The 8,501-nt window shown below is 38.9% G+C and overlaps 1 long non-coding RNA gene across 1 annotated transcript; it reads left to right on the forward strand.

Moving 5' to 3' along the window:
* The first annotated feature begins 4,252 nt into the window (after positions 1-4,252).
* On the forward strand, positions 4,253-7,963 carry LOC128152674 (uncharacterized). Its single transcript, XR_008238731.1, has 4 exons — positions 4,253-4,366; positions 4,630-4,757; positions 6,125-6,198; positions 6,956-7,963. It is a non-coding gene; the product is annotated as an uncharacterized LOC128152674 (long non-coding RNA).
* Positions 7,964-8,501: the final 538 nt, after the last annotated feature.

The raw sequence follows: 8,501 nt of genomic DNA on the forward strand, positions 1-8,501 counted from the left end.
TGCACTTAGAAATTGCTTGAGGTCTGAAGTGCCTGGATTTATGCTTTCCAAGTGTATACATTCTGGTTTGCTATAACTTTTCACTTCATTTCTGTCCTAGGACCGAGTCAAACCTGGAGTTTCTATCCTATGGAAAATTCTGGCATTTCAGATTCTGTTCCCATTCTCAGTCAGAATTAAAGGGAAATGTTTAGAAATTCCATCTTGGAAAAAAACAGCTCTTGCCCATCACCTGAGCTATCCCTACTTGAATATAGCTGAAATGTTTTTGCCAAACTGTTTTTAGTTCCTCTTTCTATCACAACAGAGAAAAGATATTTTTAAAAGTTTCCTGTAATTTTCTTAAACAAGTTAATCAAAATTGTCGGAAGACTTTTTGTTTTGACAAAACAGTATTATTCTGACCAAAAAAATACAAGCATTTAGCCAGAAGTTATAAATTAAGCCTCGTCTTTTCCTTCCCTGATTTCTGCCAAGTTCATGAACTCAGAGATACACAGGAGACCCACACTCCTCTTCTAAAGGTCTTTTTGCCACAGCAAAACCTTTTGCCACAAAAATCTTTTGCTGTGAATGAGGACATTCACTGATTTGAGACATCGCCACTCTCTGAGCCAGTAACAAAAGACTCCATAGAGAGTCGTTCCCAGTCAGTGAGGTTTATGTAGTTTAGGAAACAGCTGGTGGTGGCCAAGATGCTCAAACTTTCTCACCTACAGGATTGCACCTTCACTTGAAGCTCTGGCACTTAACACTACACTTAGTCTGCTGTGCTACATTTATCCTATGATCTGAAATACCACAAAATCCCCAACAAAATGGTGTATTGCTGCTTCTGTGAGAAATGCTATGTAATCAGAGACATTTCCCAGAAAGGGCTGCTATCATTCTGTGCAAAAGCACAGTCAGGCTTTTTTTTTTTATCCCAGAGGTGGGTGCTCTTGCCCTTGACCTCCAAAGAACATTTGGAGGAGCAGAGTGGTCAGGAAAAATAGAGGCTATGGCATGAGACAATTGCACAGCACTACACTTACAATAATTTTCAAATAACATAATAAATGACACGAACAACATGCTAAAGTTGCAAAACTGCAAACAATCACCATTGATCTTTTTTATTGGCATACTCTACCCCTGCACCTACATCTGAAATACACCCAGATCATGATGCTACTTCCCACTAGCACAATGATTTGGCCTTATTGGTCTTGGAATTGGGAGAGAAGGCTTTAGCATGACCAAAAGGGAGAAGATCCAGATAAACCCTCTAGGTAGGCTGCATGTCTTTATTTTTTCTAAAGGAAAGGATATTTAGGAAATAATCTATGAGCCACAATCATGAACTTTCTCCAGGATGTTCAGGTTAAATATTAGACCACTACCATCACTATTGAATAGGATAGGAGAAAATGTACTTAACCTTGATGCATCCATTTATGTGCTCTTCCAACTGAAAAAGCTGGAGGTGGAGGGGAGGTGAAATGATACGTCTCTGCCATGCTACGTGTACTCCTGGTATATGGGCCTTTGCTGGTGAACCTTACAGACCAGGTCCCTATCACACTAGCTTAGCCAAAGTTCCGAGGACAAGCATCGGTGTGACCAGAGCACGCAGTCACTGAAAGAGAAACGCGTGTCCATGAGTTGGACAGTCCTTTAGCTAATTATCTGTCAGATCTTGAAGCTCTTGAATCCTCTGGGGCTGACATGCAACAGGAAGGTGGTGCCCTTCCCATCCCACCTTTCAGCAGGGGATCCATGGACTTTCTCTGGAAGATTATCCACATGCTGTTGTCTGTCCATGCACCATCACGTGCCATTATCTAGCTGCTATTGGCTGGGGTCCTGTCTCCAGAGACTTCGGTGACAAAGGACCCAAATGACCTTAATGGGTCAGGATGCAGTCTTACTATGTAAGAAAAGAGTGCCTCTCAGTTATTCTTGTTTCAGGCATAGTCCCTCACTAGACACGCATAGAGGATATATTTTAATAGTAATTCTCTCTAGATGCCAAAGATTGCTTTATAAATTTCTCTAAACCACCTTTTTATCCAAAGCACACTCTCTCTTTAGCTCTCTCTCTCTATGTATTTTTGTGGACATACAATTATAGTTATACGTAGCATAAGATCACACACTATCTAAACAGGAGTGTATTTTGTTTTTGTCAGAGCCCAACCGTAATACAGTAAGAGTTAATCTCACCGTTCAAAAATCAGCTCTTCATCCAACTTTCTGTCCTACACAAATGCTACGTCACCTCCTGAGCTATGCAGGATGGATGATCAGCCATAGCATTACAACACGAGGCTGCAAGGTACAAAGCAGCTGCGTGAATGTGGTTGCCTGGGGCGGGGGGAGTTATTACTTGCTCTGTGGCATCTGTCAGCATCTTGCCATGAGCTTTCATTCTATATTTATGAAAAGGTACTGAGGCACAGCAGGCATTATGCATGATCTTCTGCATAAAAAAGGATCATGCCCTTATCAGTTTTCTACAGTAATTTGCTAAATGTCATTTGCTCTTACCCAGGTCTCATTCTACAGAGCCCTGGCATGCTGCGGTCCTGCTAAAATGCTGTCTGTCTTTCCCCTCGCACTCATGGGAGTGTTTGCTCTGTCATGAGATCTTCCGAATACTGGATGTTTGATAGGCCAGTTAGCTGCCTGAATAAATATTTTCACTTTCTTTTAGTCAATGCTAGAGCCAAAATTTCAACTGAAAATAGCTTGGGGTAAGTATTGTCGTTTTAAAATTAATTTTGTAATACATTCTGTTCATGGAATCATTGATTAGTGTTCCTATGCTAGCTTTTAAAGTGCAGTATACAATATTGCAGAGAAGTAACATTTTTACCACTAGAAGTATTACATTTTAGTTGTCTATTTTTGGAAGGCTATCCTAAACTGTTTGTGGAAAAGTAAAGCAAAACATTCTAGCTCAAAAACAGTGATGCATGTCTATTTCTAACAGAGATCTGATTGTTTGACTTAAATGGCTGATTGCAGTTACTATCTACTTTTTCGGCAGCCGAAAGAGGTTTTAAATGAAAAAAATAGAATGGACTCTACCAGCTGCGGATTTAAGGAAAACATTTTAAAAGCTCAATAAGAGTTTTAAAAATAAATAACAAAAAGGTAAGATCCTAGTTTGGATGGTGAGCTATTTTTGACATTATTTGATATAAGAACTCAACATGGATCTTTTTGAAATATGGTTCTTATTACCATTTGGATACAGTACATTTCCTTTTCTTGATTCAATCATGAAAAAATTCCACTTACAGATAGTCCATACATTAGTGCAGCCTCTTTCACACATTACTACATCATAATAGAGTTGGCTGCACTTGCTTCAAACAGGTCCACTCTGCCCATATGGCCTGGCTTTATTATTTCTTGCTCCCATCTGTTTTAAGTTATCTTCTTTGGGCTACGTTTTTTCTAAGAGATGCTCTTCAGCTACATCCAGAAAGGCTATTTCTGAGAGAAAATGTGAGCAACAGGGGACTTTTACACTCTCACATCTGTGCAAGGTTCATTGAAGTCGGTGGAACCTACGGTGTAGATTTTGGCTCTGCAGAGTCTGTTAAACCCCATTTTGCCTGCAGGGTCTAAGTTTGCATTACAAAACCCTAGAGGCCTGGTTTTGAAATCCTTGATTCATGTGAATATTCCTGCTGGAGAGCAGCATCTTGCAAAAAGATGTCTTTTTCATTTTCCCATTCACCTCTTTCCCTCCTCATCTCTCCCCACCGGGTGGGTCGGTGAGTACTGACCACATCCTCCATGCCGGAGAAGTAAAGCAACAGCCCCTGCCCCAAGGCTTTTCCACCCTTAGCAGACAAGTTAAAAGGACAAAACCTAGAGGAGATTTCTACAGCAGCTCACAAGACCTTCTCCTACCATCCAGCCTCGCTCCACGCTCACTAGGTGGTCAGACCATCAAAGTCACTTCCTTGTTAGGAAGTCCATAATCTTCTCCTTTCTTGTTCTCTCCTGAAACTCTATGTTCCCGACACAGTGATGCCATTTGACATTACTGATCCCTCCTAAACACCTGCTATGAAATGCATCAAATCTTTTCTTGTCAGCTTGCGTAATGCCCCAGGTCTTTGCAGCATCGAGCAAAACTGATACCACACAGCTGTCGTAGAGTCTTATTTTTTGTTTTGCGGACATGTCACTACCCCATACTTTTGCCCTTGAATTTATTTACATTGATCTTCACCTTATACTGGTCAAGCTTAAAATGACATCTGACAAAATCCAGGCAGAGTGGTCCAGAGCACTGGGAATGGGAATAATACAAAAACATGAATGCTGCCATGACTGCGATTGACCTCAAAGAGGAAGGACAAAGCCAGTATTTCTTTTCCCCAATAGACCCAGAGCCATTAATTGATCAAAAGCTTTGATGTTTGTTTCTACTGAAAGTTTCAATTTTTAGGATTTTTTTTTTTAAGTTGATCACTGGACTTTGGGCTCACCAAAGAGGAGCCAAAGGACTTTGTAATTCTTGTTAATAGCTGAACATACTGTATTTATGACTCCCCCTAGAAAAGAGGGACAGAAGGCAGTGGATATTAAATAATGTATTAAATACGAAGGATGGGTTTTCTTTTTCAGAAGGGAAAACTTGTGATATTACTGAATTTATTGATGAAGTTCTGCACCAAAATTTAAAAAGAAAATAACATAGAGGGGAAAAAATGGAAGCAAAAGCTCTGTGCATAATTGTTTTCATGTGTCCAAAGGTAGGTAACACCATTTATCACAATTTTTAAAACACCTTCCGACTTTTTTTAAGTTACATGGAAAGTGTAAAACAAAACAGACACAGCTTGATCCTGTTGTTTTTTAAATTAATCTTTCCTGATTCGTTTCGTCTTCTGTTAAAACTTTCTTTATCTGTGTCAGTGTGGAAGAACAGAAGTGTGTGTATATTTCCACAATATGGAAATAAATTGAAGTAAATTTTAGAAAAATTTCTGAAAAAGGCTAGAGCTGTGCAGAATGTATTTTTCTTATATACAAATTCCAGGAAACATCCACACGGTGTACAATCAGACTATGCCAGCCCATGTAGAACACTGCATATATTCAGTAAAGGTAACATTATGTCAGGAAATAAAGAAAAGTTCCTTCCTAGAATTATAGAATTTTATGGAAAAAAATTAATGTTATATGACTTAGACATAAAAGCATATAGTAAGCATAGGCCATTAAAAAAAATTAACCTATTCTCCAGTATTGAAGAGGACATTAATAATATGAATAATATATGTAAAAATGTATTTTGAACAATAATATCTAAAGTAACTACAATTATATAGTTACATTATAGAATAAATATATATAATACATATAATTATCATATATTTTATTATTGTAATAATAATAGTATTTAAATAATGTTCTTGAAAATAACTAATGAAACAAATATATAAAAATAATTTTCACTTAATTGTTATGATTCTATATTACTAATTGTTATTTATAATATTTTTACATAGTACAATTTTATAACTGTATACATTATATATAATATTATTATATATTACATGTAGGAATAAACTATTTACGGTTTGCAATGCCACCTTTCTGGCAATTAACATAAGACTGTATAAAACTCTGGTGTATTTTAATTTTTTTCCTGCTTATTAAAAGTCATGTGAACATAAAACTATCCAGTATCAGATTGATTCTACCTGTAATTTTGTATTTTTCATCTAACGTTTATTAACTTAGACCAGGCTCACATTTTATAAGAATCCTGAAATATTTCTATCTTCGAAAGGAATAAAGTTAGCATGCAAGTAAGGCACAAATCAATTACTGCATTCAACAGTTCAACATGTGAACCTTTACTATGACCATTTTTTACATTGCTTGTGCTAAATATTGCAGTTATTGATTACATATCTAAATAAATATAAATATAAAAATATAATTAAAACATCAGTGTGTCATTAAAAAGCACATTTGAGAAGCTATTCCTTAATTGCAAGATAATTAAACAAATGTAAGTTGAAAAGAATTCCAGCTGGATATACAAAACTTCTGTAAAGCAAAGATTTCTATTCACAGGAACAGATATTGTAACTGTTCGGCTTGCTTCTAGATTTTGGTCCTGATGAAGACAGGAGAAATAATAGACTCATCATGACTGTTCGAACAAAATCTGTCCATAAGCAGGTATCACAATAGTTCTTGTATTTTTTTGTGCTGGAGAGCAGTTTTTGCCATCCAAGTTTCAAAAGATTTATTCTTTTGAAATTAATAACAAATATCTTCTTGAACAGAATTTTAAAAAATTTGTTCATACATTTGAGTTGCAGTTTTAAATGGGAATGATTTAGGGGGCAAATCTTAATTTCAGTGCAACTGATAATATGAGTAACCACTACCGCAACTCTGATTTGCAAGTAAGTACACATCCTTTCTCTATGAAAAATGTATTTTTTTATAAAAATGACATTAATTTTTTAAGTCTACCAGGTTTTCTTTACAAAATGGGACTCTGTCAATTAGATACTTAAATCCCACTGTAGTTGAATTTGCTTTGAACCCAACAGTAGCACCGTAATGAGAAAGAACATTTTAAAAGCTTTAAAACATGGACTGGACGCTGTACAGAATGTGCCCTTTAATAGGAACAGTGACATAAGATAGAGGTGCCTTTCAACTGTCTTTTTTTTTGCCAAGAGCATGTCAAATGAACTAAAAAGAGGCCAATTGACAATGAGCCTGTGTGTGTCTGAAGTCATTATTTCTGAGCAATGAGGTAACAAATTCTGAGCAGCACAGTTACCTCTGTAAAGAGCAATAAAACAGAGGTGATTTTAACTAGAGCATTAATAACGTGCAATGTGATCTTTCTTCACTGTAAATCATGAGGGCTGGGGTTTTTTATTCCCCCCGCCTTGTTTGTTTGGTTTATTTTAAATTTCAGGACTGTTTGAATGTGGCCAAAAGGAGCAGCACATCCCAGCCAGATGCCATGACTGGTTGCAAACCTCCCTTAGCCTCGAAAGAGGTCCTGGCATCTGACAGGGCTGAGGACTAGCTCAACCTTGGTAGAAAAGGCTACAGATAAAGGAGATGAATCCCACCCCAAAAGGTGGGAACAGCAGAGTGAAGGTGACACAGAGGGTCACTGGAAAGACCCCTCAGTCTCCAGCTCTGGAGGATGACTGAGCTGAAATAACTGTTCCACCAGTGAGATGAAGATGTTGGGCCTGTGAACATGAGGCTCCATGAGCCTTAGCATGGGCAGACCTGACCGTCTATCAGACAAACTTTGATTTCTTGCAGAAATGAGTATGGAAACACACAGACATATGGACACTGTGCCCAGGCTGAAAAAGTTGATCCAGAATAACACTAAAAGAATATCTCTGGGCAGGGAACGCGATGTTGTCCAGCTGAATTGTTTCCCAGGGCACAGGCAGTACGGGCAGAGGTCCTCTGTAGAGGCTGATGACCACAAAGCTGGTTAGCTGAATCACTGCCCACCTCCTTGTGTGATGCCCTGCCAGCTTTGATCTCCAGAGCCGATAGCCCCCCTGGCTGAGCAGCTGCTCACAGGGAATTTTCCAAGAGGGCTCTTGTCTCCGTGCTCGTTAGCCCTTCTGAGCTCATTAGCCCCTCTTGGCCCAAAGCAGCCAAGCCCCAGTGACATTTACTGCTAGACGGAAGACCCACCCATTACGTGGCCCGCCTAGTGAAGGATGAGTTTAAGGAACTCATGGCATAATATAGCTGTGTGTTGACTTCGGGTAGCCAGCTGGAGTCGTTTGCGGAATAATGCTGTGTGTATTAATGATGACTTTGTACTTTGCACAAGAAGCGAGCTAGAGGCAGATAAATGGGGGAGTCAGCTATGACGCCAAAAGAAAAACTCAGGTCCCAACATCATTTTTTTCCACATGAATAACACCAGAGCATGTGTTCAGGCAGGTGTCACCCACAAAAGCAAAATACAAAGCTTCCCTATCTTTCAAACTGCTAAAACTTTGTCTTCTCTCTATCTCAAATAGAAATATAGGGGGTTTTATGTATTTACTTGTGGGGCCCATAGGGAGCTACTATGAAATGTCCCCCCACAGACGAGCATGGTGGATGGATTGCAAAGAAATGCAGTAACAACTGGTCCTAAGCTATGGCGGCAGAAGGAAGGTCAATGAAAATTTAATGGGAGCAAATGGAACAGAAATTGTCGCTGCACAAAAAATGCCATCAAAATAACGCAGCCTGGTACACCTTCACTCACAGCTAGACCACGGATTAACTACACGGGTATATAGAGCTCCAGCTCAGGATACAAACTCTCCTTTCCCTATTTGGTATCCCATAACCCTGTATCCACCAGTGCCCTCTCCCTGTGCTAAAGACGTTGGCAAGAGCTGAACCTTGGCAGTACTCCACTCCAGAAATCACATGGGACTGGGACTGAGAGAGGGACAGAAATTGGCTACTGTCCTGGATTGAGAAGAAAG

This window comes from Harpia harpyja, chromosome 2, assembly GCF_026419915.1.
Source record: "Harpia harpyja isolate bHarHar1 chromosome 2, bHarHar1 primary haplotype, whole genome shotgun sequence".
Lineage (NCBI taxonomy): Eukaryota > Metazoa > Chordata > Aves > Accipitriformes > Accipitridae > Harpia > Harpia harpyja.